Source organism: Canis lupus, chromosome 5 (assembly GCF_011100685.1).
Source record: "Canis lupus familiaris isolate Mischka breed German Shepherd chromosome 5, alternate assembly UU_Cfam_GSD_1.0, whole genome shotgun sequence".
NCBI classification, from domain to species: domain Eukaryota; kingdom Metazoa; phylum Chordata; class Mammalia; order Carnivora; family Canidae; genus Canis; species Canis lupus.
This window is the reverse complement of record NC_049226.1, coordinates 66,351,015-66,375,050: the sequence shown is the minus strand read 5'-3', so window position 1 is coordinate 66,375,050 and position 24,036 is coordinate 66,351,015. Positions and strand designations below refer to the sequence as shown.

At 51.8% G+C, this 24,036-nt stretch overlaps 1 long non-coding RNA gene across 2 annotated transcripts in view; it reads right to left on the bottom strand.

The window, feature by feature from the left end:
- Positions 1-23,820, bottom strand: part of LOC119876310 — a 79,853-nt gene extending 56,033 nt beyond the window's left edge. Inside the window, exons 1-2 of one of the 2 annotated variants that reach the window (XR_005359936.1) lie at positions 23,259-23,820; positions 9,805-9,838 (exon numbers count right to left, since the gene is read on the bottom strand). This is a non-coding gene — a long non-coding RNA (uncharacterized LOC119876310). Of the gene's footprint in view, positions 1-4,622; positions 5,920-9,804; positions 9,839-23,258 lie in introns of those variants that run through there. The other variant, XR_005359937.1, reaches the window with a different exon arrangement.
- Between the last annotated feature and the right edge of the window lie 216 nt (positions 23,821-24,036).

The window sequence follows — 24,036 nt, the reverse complement described above, 5'->3', positions numbered from 1 at the left end:
AACCCAAAGGGCTGGCTCTGGCCCATCACTGCACCTGCACCAGCTCTTCTCACCCTCCACTTCTGTCCTCAGCCCCAACACTGTCCCGCACTGAAGCTCATGGGCACCAGGTATCTGCAGTTCTTCCTCCATGGCCCTCTCTCCTTCCCCTGCACCTCCCATTGGCCCATTTCAGGTCCATCCTCCATTCCTCTTGCCAGGACCTATCCCAACACACAGCACACCCTCAACAGTGCAGGCCCATGTGGAAGGCTGAAGGGAGAAGCTCTGGAGGAGCTTTGCAGAAGCAGGCTCAGGAAGGTGGCCCTCCAGTCCACTGACAGAGCCCAGAGCACGTGCTTGCAGGCACTGGGACTGGGTGCCCATGTGGACTGCAGGGGGAACAGCTAACTGAGCTGGCTATGTACAGACTGTGCAATGCACAGTCAGCACCCATGAGTGGGTTCACCTCTGCTACCTCCTCTGGCCTCACCCTAGTCCCCACCTGGGACCCATGGCCTAATGAGGTTTCCAGAGGAGTCTCAAGGTATAATGAAGCCAGATCCCCTGCACAATGCCTGGGCACATCCCCAGCTGCTCTAGGGCGAGAAGTGACAGGGGCTCTTTCTCTGTCCTGCATCGTCAAGGATGCATGAGCTCTGGAGGCTGGGCTCTGTTCCTGAGAATCCCAGAAGGACAGTGTGGAAGGTTCTAGGCAAAAAGCCCCTGAAGACTGTGGGTGTGTTTTCTTTAGCAGGAGTGGGTAACATGGTGGGTGGGTGACATGGTGGACTGGAGAACTGTGGACCGTGGAGCTGTTCCTCACACAGCAGGAAATCTTGGGCAAGGTGCCTCTCTGAGCCTATTTCCCACCGTGGGGGGGGGGGGGGTGGTCCTGTGCCCCTCAGAGGGTCTCCTTGATCCGTGAGTGAAAGTGGATGGGAAAGCTCCGAGTACATGTGGCCCTGGCAGCCCTGCCTGGGTCCTCAGCTCCCACTCCTTGGCATGTCTTCCCTGCTCCTACGCAGGCAGGCACCGCCCCCCCCCACCAGGGCCTGTCTCCCATGGCTGCCACAAACAAGTCACCACAAACCAAGTGGCTTCACATAACTCATAGTTACTCCCCTGTGGTTCTACAAGCCAGGAATTCAAACCAAGTCTCCCTGGGATACAGTCAAGGTGTTGGCAGGGATGGTTCCTGCCAGAGGCTCCAGGCAGATCCACTTCCTGCCTCTTCAAGAGGTGCCACACCATGGCTGGTGGCCATGTCCCCAATCTCTGCCCCTCCACATTGAATGTCCCTCTCCCTCCGTCCATGACACCTGTGACTACATCTGGATCATCCTGTGTCAGCCCCATCTTGAGATCCTGAACTTAATCACATCTGCCAAGCCCTTCACAATATAAGGTCACACTCCCAGGTTTGGATTTGGATGGGTCCGGGGGGTCCTACTACACCCTTCCTCACTGCTGGCACCAGTGAGCTGTTCTAGAGAAAGGCACCCACCAGTCATCTTCCCTGGTGCTGAAACAACCTCCTGGCCTGGGACCCGCTGTCACCAATGGGCTCACACTCTGGGGCTACCGCCAAGATCCAAGTCTGGTTGAGAAGCAATCTAGCCACCGTAGGGTGGAGGGAGACACTGTGCCCCTCTCACACCACAGCTGTAAGGTGACAGCTTATTTTAATTATAGGAAAAGCTTGTTCAGACTCCATGTCTCAAAGGAAATCCTCAGGGCAAATAGAGCACAGGCCTTCCCAAACCCCATGTCTGGACCCACTCTGACCCCTACTACAGCCTTCCTTTCCTGAAGGCAGAAATTAGTCTCAAAATATCCGATTCCCACCAGGGAGCATGGGGGCTGAAGTAAAGAGAAGGCTGAATGAGGGCTGAGGAGATGGAAGGAGGGACCGGTCCTCCCTCCCTAGGCCAGAGCTCAGGTCACTCACAGATCAGAGCCGTTCCCATTGCATCCTCGCTCCATGGCTGTTCCCACAGGGCCAGCCTCCAGGACAGAGGGAGGGTGGCTAGATCAAGGGTGTCTTCCAGACCCCACAGAGGAGGTCGGCTCTCCCCCACTGGTGACCCAGAGAGTTCACAGCCAGCAGGCACCTGGCACTGGGCCAACCCTTCCATCAACCTTTTGGAGCTGTCCCACCCAGATTCTAGGTCCCCTGACCGCCCGGACAACCGCAGGTCGGGGCAGGGGGGCCTCTGCATGCCTTCCTCAGTTTGCCTTTCCAGCCAATGCCCTTTGTGGGATCTTCCCAAGCACTCCTTCAAGCATTTCAAGCCCAAAACCAGCTACCCCACTGGCACAGAAAACCACTCTCCTAGGGAGAGGTAGGGGGCTGCTCCCTCTGCTCTCTCGACAGGGGTACAGCCTACTGTTCAGATGCTAAATTGTTGGGCCTTCACCTCAAATCTCCCACCCTGCCCTGGGAACACAGATGGGGAACACACCAAGTGTGTGACATGGAGACAACAAGGCTGGGGCAAGGTACCATGGAAGCTTCTGGATGCCATGTGGATGCTCTTCCCACCTGCTGGACACAGAGCCAGCTTCTCCTCAGGATCACCCCATCGGCTCCTCCTCAGGCTCAGAGCATCACAGACATATCTCTCCAGCCATGCTGGGAGAGACACCAATGCCATCACCAAGGTGGCTATCCTTCATCCGGGAAATTCAACCTAGCACCCCCAGCTGACGGCAGCCTGCCTCTGTGAGCCTGGACCTCTGAACTTCCATCTTAGAAAGCAGATGGAGCTCTGGACCACACCATCTCAGGGTCCAGAGCACCTAGCCCCTCTCCGTCTAACGTGTCATCACTGCACTCCCAACCACGAACAGGATACTAAACTGACAGGTGGACGTGAGCACTAAAGCTGGGGACTTCTTCTGATGCCTGCTTGAAACACACTCATGAAATCCAGTGCAGAAGACTCAGGGCAGCAGCTGGCCAGTATGGTGAGGGAAAGCAGTCACAGAGGTGAGTTTTCACCGTGGAGCCACAGGTCGCTAGAAGCAGAACTCCAACCCAGTTAAAACATACGCTGAAATTCTATTTTATTTCTAGTCAAGTAATGAGTTGTCTTGAGGCTGGAAGAGAAGTGTTCCTCTGGATTCTTCCATTAGGGACAAGATAAAAGAGACAGAAGCTCCTGGCAGTGTCATCAGTGAGAGAAGGCCAAGTAGACATAAAAAGCACGGAGGACAGAAAAGGTAAATCATATCCACAGGGGGCAGATTTTAAATCCTAAGTGCAGATGAAATGGAAAGTGTACTAGGAAGTGTGAACAGCCCACACAGGCTGAAGGAGACTTCCTGAAGTTCACACCCACAGACATATCCTGTGTACCTCCGTCCAACAGCCACCCCGCCACCCCCGCCCCCGGCCAAGCCCATGCTGCTGTGAAGGCAAAGGAGGGTGTGTGCTGCACACTGCAGGCTGCAGAGCCACACATGCTGGCATCAGAGTGCAGTTCCTACCCTAGAATCCCCTCATGGAGATTCAGGAAGGGTTCAGGAAGCCCTGACACTCATTGTGCAAATTTAACAGTGTATGAGTTTCCGGTAGCTGCTGTAACAAATCACAAATCATGCAGCTTTAAATAACACAGATTTATCACCATCTAGCTCTGGAGGTCAGAAGTCCTAAAATCAAGGTGTCAGCAGCACTGTGTTCCCTCTGGAGCTCCAGGGGAGAATCTGTTTCTTTGTCCTCCCAGCTTCTAAAGGCACTGTCCCTTGGCTCACAGCCCTTCTGGTAATGGCTCACTCTGACCTCTGCTTCCAGGGTCCTGTCTCTTTCTTCTTTCCCTCTCTACCTCCTGTTTGTCCTCCTTACAAGGACCCTGTGATCACACTGGTCCCACCTGGACCATCCAGGATCGTCCCCCATCTCAAGATCCTAGACTTAACCAAATTTGCAAAGTCCCTCCTGCCATGTTAAGTTCACATTGTCAAAGGCTTTGGGCTTAAGGAAGGCAACATATTCAGGGGCCATTATCATGTCTAGCACAAAGTGCAACCACACACTTCCTTGGGAGAGACGCCATAATTTCCCCAGCTCACTGAAGTGGTCTAGGACTGAAATGTTGAAAGCCTTTGGGGTGATGACTGGATGAGCAAAATGTGGTCTACACACACAAAGGAGTATTTTTCAGCTTTACAAAAGGAAGTTGTGACACCACCCACAACGTGGATGAACCTGGAGGATATTATGCTCGATGGGATAAACCGGTCACAAAAAAAAAAAAAAAAAAAATACTAGAGGATTCTCTTATATGAGATACTGGAGTCATCAAATTCATCAAGACATAAAGTAGATGGGGGCCAGGCTGGGGCCACAGCCTGGGGCCAGGGCTGGGGAGGGGTGGTTCATGGGGATGGAGTTCCAGTGTGGGAAGATGAAAAGGTTCTGGAGGTGGATGGTGAGGATGGTCACACAGCATAAATGTACTTAAAGCCACCAAACTGTACATGTAAGAATGGTTATAATGGTAAATTCACATTATCTATGTTTTGTTCCAACTTAAAAAACAGAACAAGAACAAGAGGCATTTGGGAAGCATAACATGTGTCCCCTGCCAGCCTCTGCCCCCCAGACCACCAAGGACACAAGAACCTGACCCACTTACGATGAACCTGTAGAAGAGAGCGACAGTCGGAAGCTGGGGTGTGGGCCAACCTCTGCTGCCAGCTCCGTGCCTTAGGCAGGTCACTTAAACACTCTGAGTCTCCACTTTCCCTGCATAGAAAGAGACAAAACCAGCCACCATGCTTGCTCGGTGTACCCGGCACCCGTTGTGCTGTTACAACATGTCAGCTAGGTGGGTCCCTCTGTGTTTTGTAGGAGACCCTCTGACCTTCTCCAGCCCACATTCTCAGTCCACACCCTCTTCCTTCTCAACCCTAGGTTGCCATCTGCTACTGTCCTTGGCAGCACATCGACACCATCTTGGAGCCTTGCTTCTGCTGAACCAGCAGCAAAAGGGCCACAGTTTCCTCGACTCCCAAGACAGGCAAACAAACCCAACTTGACCCTTGGGAGCCCACCCGAAGCCTGTAATGAGCAGGGTGATTTTTTCCAGAAACAGCCTGCCTGGCCACCCCCGCTGCTGAGCACAGCAAGCCCCGCCGGCGACATGGGTCACAGTGGCGACATGGGTCACTCTAATTCCCGCTCACCACAGGCTCCAGGCACACACACAGATCCCATGTGGGGGCCAGAGCCCCTCTGGGACGCCAGCTGCCAATTCCAAATGAGCCTCAAGGCCCAAGGGTACTGGGTCGGGCTGCCCCGCCAGGGGCTCTCTGTCTGGGATAGTTTGTCCCTGGCAGGCACTAACATCTCTGGGGTGGGGGGAACATCTTCCCCCTCTTCCCAACCCATCCAGGAATTTCTGCTGCTTAGGTGCTCAGAATTCAAAGAGAACCAGAACTCCTGTCTTGTGATCCAGGTCACAACACAATGTTCCTTGGGGCAACAGTGCTGACTGTGGAGACGGGTTTTGTGGAGGAGAGGGCTGTGACATCTGTTTTTCCTGCTTCTGAACTCACCAGTCCTCCCCCTCTGGCTGCCCCGGTGGTCTGGCTCCAGGGCCCAGGCCGCGCCCCTCCCTGGCCTGAGCCAAAATTGCAGGTTGGGGAAGTGATTGCCATTGGCCTGTCTTAGAAGCTAGGAGTGCTTGGGCTCTCTGCCATCCGTGCTGCCCTCACTTAAAGCCACCAACCCACTAGGAGGGCAGGCGGGGAAGATTCTTTCCAGAAAGACAGCGGTTCAGCCTAGACAAGAGGTGGGGACAGCCCAGAGGTCTATTGGCTGACAAGCAGATAAACATGGATATCCACACCGTGGAACGCTATTCATCAACAAAAAGAAATGGAGAGCTAATCACGCCACAGCATAGATGAACTTTGCAAACATCGTGTTCGGGGACACAGCCAGACGCCAAGACCATGTATTGTCTGACTCAGTTATGTGAAGCGTCCAGAACAGGCAAATCCACAGAGGCTGAGAGCTGGTTAGTCATGCTTAATGCTGGGGTAGGGGGCATAGTGAAGAAGCCGGTGGGAAAAGACAGGGTGACAGCTGCATGGTATGGAGCTTCCTTTGTCGGGATGAAAATGTTCTCAAAGTGACCATGGTTACCATTGCACTTACATGTGAATACACCAAAACACTGACATGTATACCCCGAATGAGTGACTGTATGGTATGGGAATTGTATCTCAGTAACACTGTTTTAAAAGAAGGAGGAGGAGGAGGAGAAAGAGCTAGGGCATACCCCGCTTCACCAGGTACCAGCTATGTGACTGAGGGGAGGCCACTAACCTCTCTGTGCTTTAGCTTTTCCCCTAAAAGAATAACCATTTTGAGACGCCTGGGTGGCTCAGTCAGTTGAGTGTCTGACTTGATTTTGGGTTGCGTCATGATCTCAGGGTCGTGATACTGAGCCCCGTGTCAGGCTCTGCACTCAGTGGGGAGTCTGCTTGAGATTCTCTGTCTCCCACTCTCTCTGCTCACCCCCGCCCCATGTGTGTGGTTGAGCTCTCTCTTCTCTCCTAATTAAATAAATCAATATTTTTAAAAAAAGAATGCCCATGGGATCCCTGGGTGGCGCAGCGGTTTGGCGCCTGCCTTTGGCCCAGGGCGCGATCCTGGAGACCCAGGATCGAATCCCACATCAGGCTCCCGGTGCATGGAGCCTGCTTCTCCCTCTGCCTGTGTCTCTGCCTCTCTCTCTCTCTCTCTGTGACTATCATAAATAAATAAAAATTAAAAAAAAAAAAAAAGAATGCCCATTTAATACCAACTGCTCTGTTATCCAAGGATTAATTAGACAAGGTGTGTAAAGACTTAGCACAGTGGCCAGGGGTCAATATGCACCCCCGTCTCTCCCACCCCAAGCAGGGACGGTAGAGACACGGGCACATGGAGATAGATAGCCCACTTCCCCTACTGATAAAGCCAACTGGAGAACAGGTTCTACCTCACTGGTTTGTGGCCCGGTTAGTTACACAGACTCGGCTGATGAACAAAATCACAGGTCCCCTTGGGATGTGGAGGGTCTATCCCAGGAGGACTCATGGCATGGAGGGCCAAGAAGAAGGGGGGCTTCCTGCTCCTAGGGGTCCCTCAGAGGAGGAAGGAAGGGACATGCCTAACGACAGAGGTTCAGTGTGTTTGCGATTGCTACAAACAGTGAGGAACACAGTCAGGGCCTGGCAGGCATCAGGAGCTCTGTTAGCTTGTTAGTGATGTGTTACTGTGGGCTCACATTTATACGTGTGTGAGTACGGGGGAGATGAAAGTGGAGCCACTGTATACTAGCAGCATATCACTCTGGGGGGCAGGATTATCAAAGACTTGGGTTACCTTATTTGGGCTTCCTTGCATTTTCCAGTGTTTTCTAATGAACACATATTTTTTATGTTACTTTAAAGAAACATTTCTTTGTGGGGCCTGAAGATTTGAGGACATTTTGCCTGCCCTCAAGAAGCTAAAAACTCTACCTAGGAAAAAGATACTGTATAAGGTGAACCATTAGCCAAGGAAACCGTGTATGGTTTAGACAAAGTGAGTTAACTGGAACTCAGAGGAGGAAGAGGCTCTGGGGCGGGGCTCTGCTCAGGGCAGCGTCAGGCCAGGTATTCGGAGTACCAGAGGACACAGGTCCTGTCAGCCAGTCAATGCAGCTCCTGCACTCTCCAGGTTGCATAGTTGGTTCAAAGCCCAATGGCCAACGTCCCTGGCCACCAACAGCACTTTTCCATTTGCTGTCCAAGCCTCTCAAGGGGGTTTCTAGCCATTCTGAGTCTTCCCTACGGTCCTGTTGGTGTAGCTATGATTTGTTTTCAAATGTCAATGGTCAAGCTTATCGCTCAGGAACCAAGTGGTGAGTGCTCAGCATCCATCCCACGTACACGTTTGTGCTGAGGAGAGCTCTGAGAAGTAGGGGAGAGCCTGAGGACACCGCTCCCCTGGTATTAGTGGGCGGACACATGGAAGGTGCCACAGGCCAGGTTTGGTAGCCGCTGCCTGGGGTTCCTGCCAAACACCAGCCTCAGTGCTAGAGGCACTATGATGCCAGAGGCCAACATGGGTGTGAGCGATCACGTGTCCTGATCCTTGTTCTTCCAGATTGCCAACAGCTGGGAGAGCTCCTCATCCTCTGAGTTAAATCTCTTCCTTTTCTGAGAGATACAAAAATGCTTCCATCTGATTTATTGGTAAAGAAGAGCCAGCACAAGATAGCTCTGGTTACTGTTACTATCCATATGCTGTGTCCACGCTCACAGAGAAAGAAAGAGACACACCCGGGACTTAGACTCAGGGCCACCTTCGTCCTCAGCACTTTACCGGAGCCTCTGTCCAAGCTCTGCCTGCCCTGGGGCTTCTTCGTCTACAAACGCGGAGAATGTGGACAGGGTAGGAGACTCAGGGCACAAGCATCACAGGCCAGGGGCTCAGAGGACACAGAACACTGAGGATCTTTGGCATGTTTAACTGGCATCTCCTTCTTTCCCTGGGGACCTAACAATAGGTCAGGGGACCAAGGGCAATGTCCAGTCTCACCTGTGTTCAAGACATGCCCAATGGGGTGGACGTTGCCTATTCATGGAGGCGTGTGTCTATAAGGGAATTTGAGAATACTAGCATCAGGAAATCCTTGGCCCGTTTTCAGGCAGTAATGCCAACAGAGCCATTTCCTGGGTCCTTCGGTACCCCTCACTACTTACGCCATCTCTGGATGGGTAAGACATCATCAGGTTTGTACGTTTCAATAGGATGTTGCTGATCTGACCCAAGTGGAAGGTCAAAGGCTCTTGGCACAAGTGGGGAGCTGCAGGAACCTTCTCTTTCTCTGCTTCTTTCAACCTACTCGGCTGTGGGAAGGAAGCAAGCCAATTCAAGAAACGAGACTGAAGTAGTTTCTGGTTTAGGATTATTATTTTTTAAATTGGTGGAAAATATGTATATATTTATTTTAGGCCCATTAGAGCCTTGAGACTTTAATGTCTAAATTGCCAAGATTATATGAATTCCCTTTCAAAATCACTGTAAAAAAAATCTGTAATGTGGTTTGGAACTGTCCCCCACCCAATAAAGCAATATCGCCACGTCATCCCTGAGCCTTTTCCTATTTCCTCAAAGCAGATGTGCTTGTCCGGTTCCGCAGACTTTGGAAAGTCCCAGACAAGACCTTTTCTCCATTCTGCCATGGCAACCAGGTGCTCCCACTGATAGAGTCCTGATCTGAAGGCCAGCTCAGGAGCCCCTTTCCATGGAAATGGTTCAGGGAACACTGGGACCACACGATTTATTATGCTAAACATTTCCCCCTAGTAAAAAAATAAATTGTGGTAGAGTAATGTTGGGAGCGCCAAGCAGGTGGTTCTGAGCAGGTTGCAGGAGCATCCCAGGGCCAACCAGGAAGCTAAGCCAAGTGGCCCTGGTTTCAAACGTCTTCAGCTTTTTCCAAAGTGAGAACACAGCAAAATTTTGAAAGTTCCCTGAAGAGTCTAGAGATTGGCTGGATCACATCATGACTAGAAGCTATGTAGGCCAGCAACAGCATGCACACAGGATCCGCAGGGCCCCAGAAGGTCCAGGGCTGCGCCACAAGAGCAAGAGGGGAGATGGGCACACAGGGCTCTAGGCCCCCCACCTGCACCCCCTACCTGCAGCCGTCTGTTTTGGGTTCTGCAGTCGACTTCACTTGAAGGGAGCTATCTACCAAGAAAAGTTTAAAACCTTGTATCTTCTCCAACATTTTCACTGAAGAAAATGAAATTCAGAGAGGAAACATGACTCACCTCAGGTCAGGGCTAGACTCACGGATGCACAGGCCTGGAAGGAAAGGACAAGGACATTACTTGCTCTGTGCTGTGTTATCCATAGTAAGCTGGTCACCAGACTGTTCCCTTGAGACAGATTCCTGTCTGTGGTTAGGGATGGATGGCCTCACAACTGGATCCTGGCCCATCAGTGTACACCTGTCAGCTCTTCCCTTGTCTGGTGGCCAAATCCAGAGGAGGCAGCGAAGGACGCAGGGTCTGCAGGAAGGAGCCCTAGTCCCTGGGTGACCGTGTGGAGCAGACACCAGGAGAACCACTCCACCAATCACTTTTAATAGTTACTTGTGCATCATTCCAAAATTGTTCTACACAAGTATCAGCATAATTTTTTTTTCAAAATCTAGATAAGTGGGCTTATTCTAAACAGTCTTCTGCATCTTGCCTCTTCATCTTGCACCATGGAGGACATGCTGTACCCACACACAGACCGCCCTCAGTTGTCTGGTGATGACCTGGTCTCAGTTTACAGACACGCACCATCTGTTATTTATAATCATCTACCCATAGACATTTCAGTGGTTTTCAGCATTTTCAGCGTTTCAATATTCAATACTGACTTCGGATATTACTTGAATATTTCAAATGAAATACATTCATTTCAACACTCATGGGCCTCGGGGCATATGTGTGAGTGCATCTGCAGGGCCGATTCCTGGATGAGAAATTGCTGGGGTTTATATTCTATTTTGTGTGGCCAACTTGTTCTCCCAAGAAGCAACCCTAACTCATGCTCCATGCAAACACATCTCTAGAAAGTTGACAAGTGGCCACAGAATGCGAGATGGTATTTTGGACAATCCAAAGGACACTGTCGGTTCAGAGTTGCTGGGCACATCTGTAGAATCCCCGACCCTTACCCATGAGATGCCAGGATGGCAGCTTTTGACCTTTTGGGTAATGGGCCAAAAGACATTTGCCCTGAATCAATAAAACACACAAATCCAAACAAACCAGGCTCCCTCCACCCCGGTCAAGAGACGGATGGTTTGATGTGCACCCCCCTCCATCCCAGCTGAACACATAAGGGCTTCAGAAAATGTCACTGGTTTGGATTACCACAAAAATAATGTGGGATTGTAAATAGGCCTTATGACTTTTTATGAGGAAGCCATGTGATGCTTTTACTGCCTTCACAGCAATAAATGTCGACATCAATTTAATTATTTGCTGCCTGCCCCCTTCCCACAGAGGGAAAAGTAGCACAGTGTTCTCACCAGGTCTGCGGCCCCATGGGGGACCACTAGGGAATGGGTGAGACGCTGTCCTGGGACAGAGGTCAGCTGGAGTGAGAGTCGCTGACCCATGGTTCCCAGGATGCACTCCCCAACAACCTCGATATTCAGTGCATGTTACCGTAAAGTAGAACTATGATCCCCAACACACACAAACCCCACCTTCTCATTTTAGTTTTATAACTGATTCTGGGAAATGGGATTCACTATGCTCTCAAGGCCCACTTCCTTTATCTATGGAAGAACATGGTGCCTGTGGTCAGTGGAGGAGCCAGGAAGCAGAAACAATGTCCCGGGTTCAAGGGCAGCAATCACAAGAACAGCTCTGGTTTCAGGCTAAAAGTCTGGAGAACAGTCCACAGCTTCCTGGGCAACCATCCCTGTGACAGCTCTCTGACCCTGCTCCTGCTCCTCAGCCACACGGTCTCCTTGTAGTTCATCGAAGTGTCCAGACACATTCCTATTTCAGGCCTCAGCAATGGCTGTGTGTACTGGCTGAGAGTCATCTACCCCATTCTCCACATGGCTCCCTATAGAATCTCTCTCAAGGCACTTCTAGAATGCCACTTTCCCAGAGAGGGTTATGGACCACACATCTGACTTAAAGAGATGATGTCACCCCAACCCCAACACTCTCCCACCTGCTCACTTTCTTTTCACTCCATAGCAATGTCACCTGCACAAGTCTCTTACAGTATCTTACTCATCTGCAGATTGTCCATCTATCCCTTAGACTGTGCTCTCCAGGAAGGCAGGGCTCCTTTCTATAGTTTCGTTTGGGTTTGGCTCTTCTCTACAACTTCCTCAGATCCTAGAACAGAGCCTGGCATAATGTTTCAGTGAACTACTAAAGGGTGAGTGAACAGGGGTGATGATACAACAGACAACACTCTGCAAATCCTGTTTCCCTCTGGAACACACAGGAAGGCTGTACTTCAAAGCCTCCCGTGCAGCTGGTGGGAACCATGGGATTGACTTCTGATCTGCAGGGTGTGGGCAGAAGTGTTCTAAGCCAGTACTACACCTTGTCTAGGAAACACTCACCAGGACCCTCGCTTTCCCTTCTGCTTTGTCGGTGATGATGGGAGCCACATGAAAAGACGTGGAACCACCAGATGACAACAGCCTGGATCCCAAGTCACAACATGGAGACAGCCTAAAATTTCAGGATGTTCTTGTTACTGCAACAAAGCCTGGCCAATCCTAACTAATACAGTAGTAACACAGGACTAGAACTCAGAAGGCCTGGCTTATAAATAGAGTCAATCCCTCTACAACATGGCATGTGCATTCCTCAAAACCACTGAATTGTGCAAAACTGCAGGACAACCATAGGGCTTATGAGAAAAGGTAGTTAGGAGCACAAAACTTTATCAGTGACACAATAAAGAAATAGTAGGAATCTAATAAAAACAGTATGTCAGTTAAAGGTTAAGTAATAGATAAACGCTATAGCACATATGACACTTGACCTTGAGAAAGATGAAGTTTGCTGGGGCAGGGGGCTCCTGAGTGCTGCAACTTGTGAGTTACAATGAGTGGTGGAAGGAGAGGTATTTGGATTCCTCCTGTAGAAAGATCTACTGGGTCTGAGATCAGCCAAATGGGGCCTACTCTCTCTGGGTAAATAAAACGCTAATGAAGCAAGCACAGCCACGCCTGTTCATTTGCATGTTATCTGCGTCTGCTTTCACACCACAGTGGCAGTCAGAGTGGTCATAACCAAGGCCAGCAGAACCTAAAACACTAACAACCTGGCCCCTTACGGAAGTGTTTGCCAATCCCTGTACAAGGTGGTCTCTGGGACTGCCCTGGCTGTGCCGATTCTCATCCTTGAATTTGCCAGAAGAGCGGTGACCAAACCCCTGGATCTGATGGCCTCCAACGTGAATGGGGGGGGGGGGGGGGGGCACTACTGCCAGACCTTATCTAAGTAAACCATCCAAGCCTGCCTCAGCTCTGCCCCACCCCAGCCACAGTGCCCCTGGTCTGGGGGCAGCCGTCCTCCCCAGCCCCACCCACGAGTGCACTCTGGTCAGCCCACACCCACCACGGGCTGGGCAGCACTTGAGCGAAACCTTCCATTTCCCCTTCCTCTCAGGGGACGCCTCGGACAGCCGGTCTGTCTGGGCCTCTGACGGGCTGGAGGGAAGGTAGGAGCTTGACCCTAATGAGCCGAGCGCAGCATGCCAGACTAAACATCCTTAATTAAGCGCCCACAAAGGTTAAATGGGCAATTAGACCGCCCCAGGGAGGGCTGAATTAGACAGACTGGCCCATTACCCCCACAGGACCAATGAGGACTTCCCTTTGGAAGGGACACCCTCTAACCCAGGAGGGGAGGGCCATGAGCCCCCCACCGGGTATGAACTCTGGTTTGCTACCACTTGGTCCAGTGCAGTTTCTCAACAAAGGGCTGAGTCCCTGGCATGTGGGAGAATCAGGTACTAGTCATCACAGGGACATCTGCTGACCTTCCGGGCCACCAGCCCCCAAGAGGCATGAGGTAACCTGCATTAAGCCTCTTCTCCCCCACCACTCATACCTGGCCCCTCTGCCAATCAGAACAGATCCTGCGTTGCCTCCTCCTCTACCCAGGACCTCTGACCCACCTGTCATCTGGGCCACGGCAGCAGCCCAGAGGGCCCCTCCTCTGGGCCCAACATCCAGAGGGATCCTTCATGTTGTAAAGGATCCTCTATCACTCCCTGCTCAGCACCCTCCAGTGGCACATCTCACTGAGGACACATCCAAGCACCAAAGGGAGGCCCATGCCTCCCCCTGCCTGGCGTGCCTCCCCCTGCCCTCCATGACTCCCCCTGCCTGGTGTGTGTTACATAATGGCCTAGCGGCACTCCTGCCTGCCCCTCCAGCCTCCAGGCCTCTGCAGTCACTCCCCTCTGCCCAGATTCCCTTCCCCAAGATGTCAGGCCCACCCAATCTCTCATATCTTCTGGGTCAGACACCATAATATTCCAGAGGTCTTCCCTGATCCAAGTACAAGAACAGCTGTACTGCACCCCACTACCCTCTCCCTGGCACTGCATGAATGTTCCCCACAGCAGATGCCACCTGACATTACATGCGTGACATGCTCATTCCCTCTCTGCCTCTCATGATTGAATTGCCCCCGCTGTTCACAAGTGTACCCTGGGTACCTAGAGTAGTCCCAGACACAGAACCAGTGGCCAACAAATGTGTGTTGGATCAATAAATTAGTTCACAAAACTGTGTGCTTCCCAGGTGTTAGGCAGTGTGCCAACATGTCTTCTCTCCCTCCCCAAGCAGCTAATTACACCCATTTTCAGAAGGGGAAATGGGATTTCAGAGCCACTAAATGACTTGCCCGAGCAAGTTAGGTAGCAGAATTCAAATCCAGGCCTGGCTGGCTCTCAGATCCAGGCTCTTAGTCAGTACAAAATGCAGGGATTGCATATGGAAGTGGAGGACAGCCCCCCCCCCCCCCATGAGCCTCCATGCCCATCTATGTGAGGCAGAGGCAGCTCCAGATAACAGATAAGGAATGGCAGCATTCTTTCTTGCTCACTGCCTTTCTCAGGAGCCAACCAGAAGGAAGAGAAAGGGCTCAACCATCAGCTCCCTTGAGTGGGCAGTGGGGTCTCAGTAAAAGGGGAAGGGAGGGCTCCTGATTTGTCTGGTGGATGAGCAGAGAACGGGCTGTGGCTGACTCCTCTGTGGGTGCACTCAGGGCAGCCCTGGGGACCAGCCCTGGGCTCCTTGCCACCCAGCTAGCTTCAAACAGAAGATAAGGGCAGGGTCCCCTGCAGTCCCTTCCACCCGGATGTGGGGCACCTTCTGCCATGCCCTGCCCCTAACCCACCAACACAAGACTGCCCATCCTCTTGTGGCCACCATGGCACACACAGAATGCTATAACATCTGTGCAGCCCACAGGGGACCATCCAGAGGGTGTTGGAGGCATCTACTTAGGAAAAAAAGCATATTTGCTTTACATTTTCTATTTATGCTAAGAAAAGAATAAAATTCAAAGTGGGGGGGGTGTTTAAATACTGAAAGTATAAAACTTTCAGGGAAAGGAAATTTCATTTTTTTAAGTGAGTTTTTTATCTTGCTTTTATGAATATCATCTTTGAGAATTAGGTTTTATGCTTGAAATGGGTACACAGCCGCCTCACTGCTCCGAGTTTTTGTTCCTCCCAAAGCCGATCAAATGTGCGGACATGAGAGGAAGTAATGTACCAGGGAGGCGACCTGGACCCCAGCACCCACACGTGAGGGGATGAGACAGTGAGGCTGAGAAAGGACACAAGCCACTATGGGTGCACTGGAGACGGGGGCCTCTGAGTGACCATGGGGGCCACGCCCCAGAGTCAGCCCAGCACCACCGTGAGAAAGCTGCAGTCCAGCATCCCCAAGGAACAGGGATGCAGACGTCCTCAACAGAATACCAGAATCCAACGGCGTTATTAAAACCTGTAACACCATGAGCACGTAGGGTTTATCCCTAGGGACGCCGGGACAGTTCAACACATCAAACTCCGTCCACATAATCACCACAGTAGCAGAAGAGGGCAGGGCAGTGACGGTCATCTCAACTGACACAGAAGGGCATTTGACAAAACCAACACCCTTTCATGATTTAAAAACAAAACAAAAACCACTCAGAAACTCGGAACAGAAGGCAGAAGGGAACTTCTCCAACGTGATAAACGATGTTTGTGAAAAATGCTCAGCTCACGTGAAACTCAGTAGGGAGAGACTGAAAGTCATCCTCTAAGATCAAGAACAAGACAGATGCCCGTTTTCACTACCACTATCCAACGTCGTACTGGAATCCTAGCCTGAGAGCCGACAGGAAGGAGTAGGAGGCACCTAAAGTGTAGAGGAAGAAGAAGAATTGCCTCTACCTGCAGATGACACCATCCCATGCATAGAACCACCCCTTGGAGGGAGTTGGGGAGCAGGTATCTGCCCACCCCCTTCCAGACTACACTCAGGGAAGTGAAGCCAGCCCCCAGCTGTGGGGAACTGCCCTGCTAGAACTGCAAGGGAGCTGAGGATCCCAGGGGATTCGGGACAAGGGATACGTAGCATCCACCACTGATCAGAACATTTTAATAGTGATACATGGAGATTGTCCTGGTACTGCTGTGCACCACAGGGCCTAGAAAGACTATCTTTTCCTAGTGGCCTCAAGCCCCTCAGCCAACTACACCCCCAGCCTTGACCTCCCATGTTTCACTGCTAACTCTGACCTCGAGAGCTTATCTCATTCCCACGAGCACAGAAAGCTCTGTCTCACCCCAGGGCCTTTGCACATGCTATTCCCTCTGCCTGGGCCGCTTCCCTCTCTTTTTTCCTAACCTCTCTTCATTCAACAAATGTCATCACAATGGCCAAGAGCTGGAGGAAGTCCTGGCTTGCCCCCCAGTCCAGGTCAGATGAGCTCATAGTCATGTATGATGATATGGTGCATCTGTCTCTTGATGGACTGAGAATGCTGGAGGGTAGAGCACAGCCACCCACTCACCATGGTGTCCATGGTGTCTGGCACAGTGCCTGGTACATACCACCACTGGTGAAATGCTGGGTGAGAGCATAAACGAATACACAAACTCACAATGGCTGAGTCTGGTCAAGTCACTCAACGTCTTTGAGTCTCATTTCTCATTTCTGAAAGTGCCACCTCATTCATGCTGGGGGCTGTTCTGACAATCCCATGAGCAGTGTGCATGATCACAGCCAGCCCCGAGCCCGGCAAACACAACATGGTGACCAATCACCGAGCTGGGGCGGGGGTTTCAGCAACCCAACACTGCTGCTGTTTTGACAGACATTAAGGCCTCATGGTGCGAGGTAATCCGGCCCAGGTCTGGTCACCAGGAGCCGTGCTCTTTGTTACCATGTGAGGAGAGCATGGATGAAATCAGGCCAGCGACTCTCCCACTGCTCAGCATCTAATACTCCGTGGTCCCTCTGAGAGGAGAGGAAAGCACCTCGTTCCCACAAGGAGCACAAATGATGTGTCAGAAGGACATGGAGAGTGAAGGGAGGGGCTGCCCACAGATCCCACCCCCACTGCTGTGTGGCCCCTGGTCCCTAGGGGGCCAAGACCCTCACGTGGGGAACACCCAGTGAGACGCCCTCAAAGACCCCGGGCCCTCCTCCAACAGCCGTGACCTTTCACCCAGCTGACCACGGGGAAGACCACCAGGGAAGCAGAGGTCAGCCAGCAAGGGGGGATGGTGGAGGGTGAGGGCACCTCCAGGAGGGGAGCTTCTGGGGGGTCTCCAGGAGGGAGGGGCAGGGGAGAGGCTGGGGAGAGGGTGAGGGGTGTGGCTCCAAGGAGGACGCCCAGGCAGCCAGCCAGCCAGCCAGCCAGGCCATCAGTTTCGTCCTTCCCAGGAAGGATCCTAGGGAGGAGGGAGGAGACACAGAGCCAGAGGTGAGAGGGGTCCACGGGGACACAGGCTGGGTAAAGGTGGGCACAGAGGCTCAAGGATACCCAGGACAGGGATGGAGGGGCAGGCAAGGGGATGCGGGGTCTTGGCAAGCCCCCTGAGCTAAGGGGGCTGCAGGGCTCAGCCCCCCTTTTACACAGCAGTCCCCCTTTTACATTTCGTGGAAAACCTGCAGACTGGCTCTGAAGAGTGCAAGATCCTCACCAAGTCCAGAACAAGGGATCCAAGGGATTCAAGCTGTGTCAAAACACAGCAAGACCATGGAGCACAAAGTGCTCCCCTCCTCCCTCCCCCGGCCTTCCCTCCATTCCCTATCTGCCCCAGCTCTCTGCGCCTGAGGAGTGGCTGGGCCCTGGGCGCAGGGGGAGGAGGGGAGGGACAGGCCTGGCTGGCAGGTCGGGCTGCAGAGGCCTGCTCCTCATTAAGGCTGCCCAGCCTCACGCTACAGCGCTAATTACGGTGCAGTATGTCATGTTATTTTGATTCATGTTTCCTGTCTGGAAAACAGACTGCCGCGTCGGACCCTGGGCCAGGACAGAGGCCGGAGGGCAGGGGGCAGGAGCTGCCCCTTCACTGACCAGAGCCCCCCACAGGAACCGGAGCTCTCCAGGGGAGTTTTCCAGGGGGCTGCAACCCCGCTGCCCAGTGCTCACAGGGCACTGCTGATCTCTGGCCGGTGCAAATTCCACCTCCACCTCTCCTCCCGGCCCCACCTTGCTTGTGTGCCCTGTGAAGTGGGAGCATGCAGCCCTGTGGCGTCTGCACAAAGCCCTCAGCACCAGGCGGCCACCTGCGTGAGCGCACTGCATTCTGTTCTCATCTTTATTCCTATCAGTATTTTGGGGAAGCAGAAGCCCAGGGCACAGGAAACCCCTCTCTGGAGGAAGTGTAGTAGGCAAGTGGGAGGTGGGCTCAGGGCACTGCCTCATATCCAGTTAGTCTCCTTGCACAAGAGGTTCACCCCAACATCCTCCTCATGGGTCCCTGGATAGGTGAACCAGATCTGCTCACACACAGAGCTTACGGTAGCACCCAACACACAGTCAGTGCTCACAAACAGAGCTACTGTCACAGCCCTAGGCCCAATCAGGGTGATGACCCCCTAAGAAACACTGGGCCAATGGGCTGTTTCTGCTCTGTTCCCCAGGGAGAGTTTCCAGCACTTCTAGGTCCAATCCCAAACTTAAACCAGTGGAAACCCACAGCACCTCGAAGCCATGTGCATGGAGGTCTGACCGCCCACGAGTCTGTTCTTAAGGAATCTTGAAAGTTTGCAGCACAGCCAGGCTGGGAGGCTCAGAGCAGGGTGGGGGCTGCTAACTGGAACACAACCCCCATCCCCTTCACCTGCCAAAGAAGCCAAGAACCAGTGCCAGGGAAAGCTTCTGGGACATGCATGGGGGCAGGGGGCACTTCCTCAAGCCAAAATAGATAAGCCCCTTGAGCTGCTTCCATGTCCCAGATGGGGTTCTGGCTCTGCCCTCCAGGACTTACCACCTGTTTGGGGTGTGACATCAAGATAGGACTGCCCAGAATGACACCCACAACCAATGAGTGGGAGAGATGCTGCGTGGCCTCCCCAGGAATCGAGACACAGGATGGCTCGCCAATGGGACACTTGGCACAAAATCAATGTTGAAAAACGATTTAAAGAACAGTCACGTGTATATGAAGGGAAACAAGCAAGGTGTTCTTGCACCTGTAGATATACATGTGTATGCACATACATGCACACACATGTGTGTAGTCACATATGATCACAAGTAAATACAAAATAATGCTATATTTTGTATAAGAAAGAGAAGATATATGACTGTTTGCCTGGAACAAGCCACACACAGTCCATGAGCAGATGAGTGGATATGTAAAAGTGGTCCCTCCACACTGTGGCACGTTATCCAGTCACGTGATGAACCCCGAAAGTCTTGTAGGAAGCGACACCAAAGACCACATACTATAGTATTCCTTTTCTATGAAACGTCCAGAAAGGCAGATCAGGAGAGAGAAAGGGATTAGAGGCTGTCAGGGGCAGGAGCATTAACTGTATGTAAACAGGCATGAGGGGTTGCTCTCAGGGGTGAGAGTGGTCTAAATTTGATTTCAGACAATGTAAAGTTACTAAAAATCCCTGAATCGTACAACAGAAATGCCTAAATGGTGTGACATGTAGGATCTACCTCGATGAAGCTATTTCAGAAAGCCTGCGGCCTGCATGATGCGTCGGGTACTGGAGGGCTTGGCTGTTGGGCACCGACAGGAGTGAAGCTTCCCACCGACCCATTCCAGCTGCATGGTTGAACTGTGGGAGCGTTTGCCCACTTCAACACATTAATTTGATATAAAAATAAGCTAATGCCCATTAGAAGGGCGTCGGTCTCTAAGGCCAGCCGTCCCCAGACACCAGGGCAGGCCATCCTCCAACACACTCAGACAGAGCAACACAGGAGTGGCCCGAGGGTCTCCTGGCCCCTCTTCTAAGCCTTTCTAGTGCTCATGGCTGAGTGACCAAAGGCAGTGTACTTGTGGGAACCTAGTGGCATCCTACTGACCTCTGTTCCAGGGAGGCACGATCTGTGCTCAGTCACTGCTCTCTGATTCCTCAAGGACCTCTATGCGGGGATGTCGTCACAGCCCCAATGCCCAGAGAGCACCAGGAGGGTTTGACTCATAACACTCGGGCAGGGCGGGGGGGGGGGGGGGGGGGGGGGGCAGCAACAGTGTAGCGCTGTTAGAAAGAAGGGGAAACCAAGGCATAGGGATTTCTCTAAGTTTCTAAATGGTAGAACAGAGATCTGAAAGAGTCTGGTAATGGAACTCCACTCTATTTACATTTTCACCTGCTTCTAAAGGAAGTCCCAGACCTTCTTCAGCAGGTGACTCTTGACTCAGATTGCACATATGCTCTGCTCCCCATCATGGGAGCAGCCCACAGGCACCTTTCTGGAGGAAGCATCTCCCTGTCCAGGCTGTCCTGCCCTCACCTGGTGGGAGACTATGGGCAGGACCCCCTCACCAGAGGCAGCTCTGCACCAGCACCCACCATAAAGGCCCAACCCCTTTCATGACACTCACAGTGCTTTCCTGGGGGGATCTTGGACTTACAGGGTTATGTTTAACCTCCTTGGCAGCCTTGAGAAAACACTTCAAGAATATCTCATTAGCAAAAACAATACTCTTACTGTCCAAACAATGCCCAGCAAAGTCCAGGGAAGGAGTAGAGGTAAAAATAGACTAAAGTAAGAAAAAAAATGATTTCTAAAACAGTAAGATAAATTTGGGGTATGAGCCTGCGTAGCTCAGCTGGTTGAGCATCCAGCTCTCAGTTTGGGCTTAGGTCATGATCTCTGTGGCATATGTTTTCATGTCTCTTGGGCAGACACCCCAGAGTGGGACTGCTGTGAGAAATGAAGTCTTGTCCAAAGGCTGGTGCTCACTCTGAAGAAAGACACTTCTCCACTGGCATCTCAAGGACAGGAAGGGGTGGGACCACACAGGTGAGCAAGAGGCGAGCAGGGAGGGCTCTAGGAGTTGAAAATCCAGGCAGTGTTCTGGAGTGGTGGGCTTCAGCTGAGCCTGGCAGGGGAGGAAGCGGCACTGGGAGAGCAGAAGTCTGGAGAGCTTTCTAGGAAGGAGGCACAGTATGAGCAAAAACCCTATGGTGGGCCTATGCACGATCCCCAGACCACTGGTGTCATAAGCTGCAGGGGCGCTATGCCCGAAACCCTTCCCAGATGTACCACCCAGCGTCCATGGAGTCTGCTCAGCCGAGTCCTACAGCAGGTCCAGGTAACCCACTACAGGTTAGAGGTCAGAGCCAAGATGTGTGCTAATGAGGACACCCAAAACAAGTGAGAACTTTTTCTCTTATCTGGACAATAAAAATCCAATCCAAAGATCAGCCCAAAAGAGGAGAGCAACCCCCATGAAATGTTTTCTTCCTCCCTCCCTCCCTCCTCTCCTCCCTCTCGTTCTTCCTTCTCATTTTTCATTCATTCATTCATTCATTCATTCATTCATTCACCAAGAATTTACTGAGTCATGTGCTAGCTGTTGAAGGTGCTCCAGTGGACAAGAGATGGAAGCTCCCATCTTTGTAGGGTTCACAGTCTGATGGGAGCCAGGTAGTTGATAAATAAGTTACAGCACAAAGCCTAATAGGTGCCAATTAGAAACTGAGCAAGAGGTAGCAGCAGAGGAAAACACAAAGATGGGAGAATGTGCCTGGACAGGATAATCACAAAAGATGTCCTTGAAGTCACAGCATAAAGATGAACCAAGTCCATCATGAGAGGAGCCAGGAGCAGAAGGGACAGGTGTGTGGAGGGACCCAGGTGGAACAGAGCACCAGAGAGGCAAGGCAGGGGCACAGGAGATGACACTGGGAGGCTAGCGGGATTTGACCTTCTCATAAGGGCAAGAGGAAGCCACAGGAAGGATTCTGACTGGGGTTGTTCTGGGGTCATAAACCCCTCACCTGCCTTCTCTGGCTGACTGGATGTGAGGACAGGACTTGACACCGTCCAGGTCAGAACTGCCAGTGGCAAGGACCAGTGTGGTGGCAGTGCAGATGGAGACACAGAGATAGATCTGAGACTGATTTTGGAGTTGGAATGCCAGGTCTATCTGGGAGTAGAAAGGAAGACACCAGAGTGACTTACCAAATGATTCAAGTCCTTACATGTCACCAAAAGTGCTGTCATGGAAAAGCGTGTCACTCAGGTGGAAAGGCAGGAAGCCAAAGGGTGGAAGGCTCAGAGCTGACCGCTGGGGATGGAGGTGGGAGCCAGCCCTCCAGGACCCCATGAATGTGCCCAACAGTGGTCAGATCAGTAAGTACCTGGCCCTAAGCCCAGCAGTGAGAGTGCACGGCCAGCCGTGCAGAGGGCACCTTACCCTCTCCTCACTCCCCACTCGTGGAATTTTGCACATGGAACCTTCCTAATGAATATCATGCACAGAAATGAGAAAGCAAATTCCCAACTCCAGACAGAGGGTCACGGATTTCAGAAAGTCACTGGTTGGAAAACACTGGTTTCTGCTTTCACAAAGCCCTGGGAGATAAGTTATGAACATGCAAGACCTGGGAAAGGCTGCAGAACAGGCTGGGGGGGTTGGTGCTCAGCTGCAGGCAGCATGGAGGGTGGGGTGAGGTAAGGGTCTGGTGGAGACATCACAGCTAGAGCTAGGCAATCTCTTTATTTTGAATTATCTATTCAAAAAAGGAAACTTGGTATATCCTTCTGTACTGAAAATTTATTTTGAGTCTATGCTGAGGGAAAAAACACATAAAACCAAGACCAAGACAACCAAGAGAGTAAAGCAAACTGTGAATCATTTTAATTGTTAGGGATGTGCACACTGATAGATCATTCATATGATTGTTTAATGAGTTACTACTACTTAATTATGACAGCTATTCTATGTCTCTACAACAACCTTTGAGGTAGAATACCGTTTTCATCCTCATTTCACACCTAAGGAAGTAGAAGCTCAGAGAGGTTGAGTGACTTGCTCAAGATCACACAGCTATTGAATGACAGAGCCAAGATTCAAATCCAGGTTTTCTAGCTTTGGGGAACTGATTTTCTAGTGATCTGAGAGCTAATCAGAAAGACTTCTTTGATTCAATCCTCACTAATATATCCCAAAACACAAACACAACTCTGAGCACAGTACCTAAAGGATGGAGGGAAGTCTGTGCGTAAAGGACAGATAGGGACTGTTAGCAAAATAATACCTGCACATAGGGTCTCAGGCCAGAGGGGTCTGCACAGGTCCCAGAGCCCTGGGGAGGGAGGATTTCTTATGCTCCCCAGGGCAGCAGTAGGGCCAGCCAGCAGGCGGGGATGAGGTCGCCCTGGAGGAGTAGAAGGGCAGGGTCAGTCTCCCTAACCCCGAGGATTTGGAAGACAGCCTCCTCCAAAATAAGCGCCCCAGCTATCCAGCTGTCAAAGGCCACCCCTTCCCACAGAGGCCCGGCTTGGAGCTTCCACTCAGGTACCCTCACTTATGCCCCTGATGTGGTGGGGACAAATTCAATGGTACCTGCATAACTAAGAACTAGATCAGTGTAAATAAGCCAGGGTGCCAGGGACTCAGCAGTATCGATGACTGCATGAATTTCAGGACCAGGTGACCTGGGGTCACACTCGACCTCACTGCACGCTTCCTGTGCCACCCTGAGCAGCTACCCGGAGCTCCAGGGAGCAGGGCCTTAAAAACTCTGCTCCAGGGGATCCCTGGGTGGCGCAGTGGTTTAGCGCCTGCCTTTGGCCCAGGGCGCGATCCTGGAGACCCGGGATCGAATCCCACGTCAGGCTCCCAGTGCATGGAGCCTGCTTCTCCCTCTGCCTATGTCTCTGCCTCTCTCTCTCTCTCTCTGTGACTATCATAAATAAATAAAAATTAAAAAAAAAAAAACTTAAAAAAAAAAAAAACCTCTGCTCCACAAGGGCATTCTCACTGCTCAGAAGCTGGTGTGACGGACGCAATCTGCACAGTCCCTAGTGTGCGGA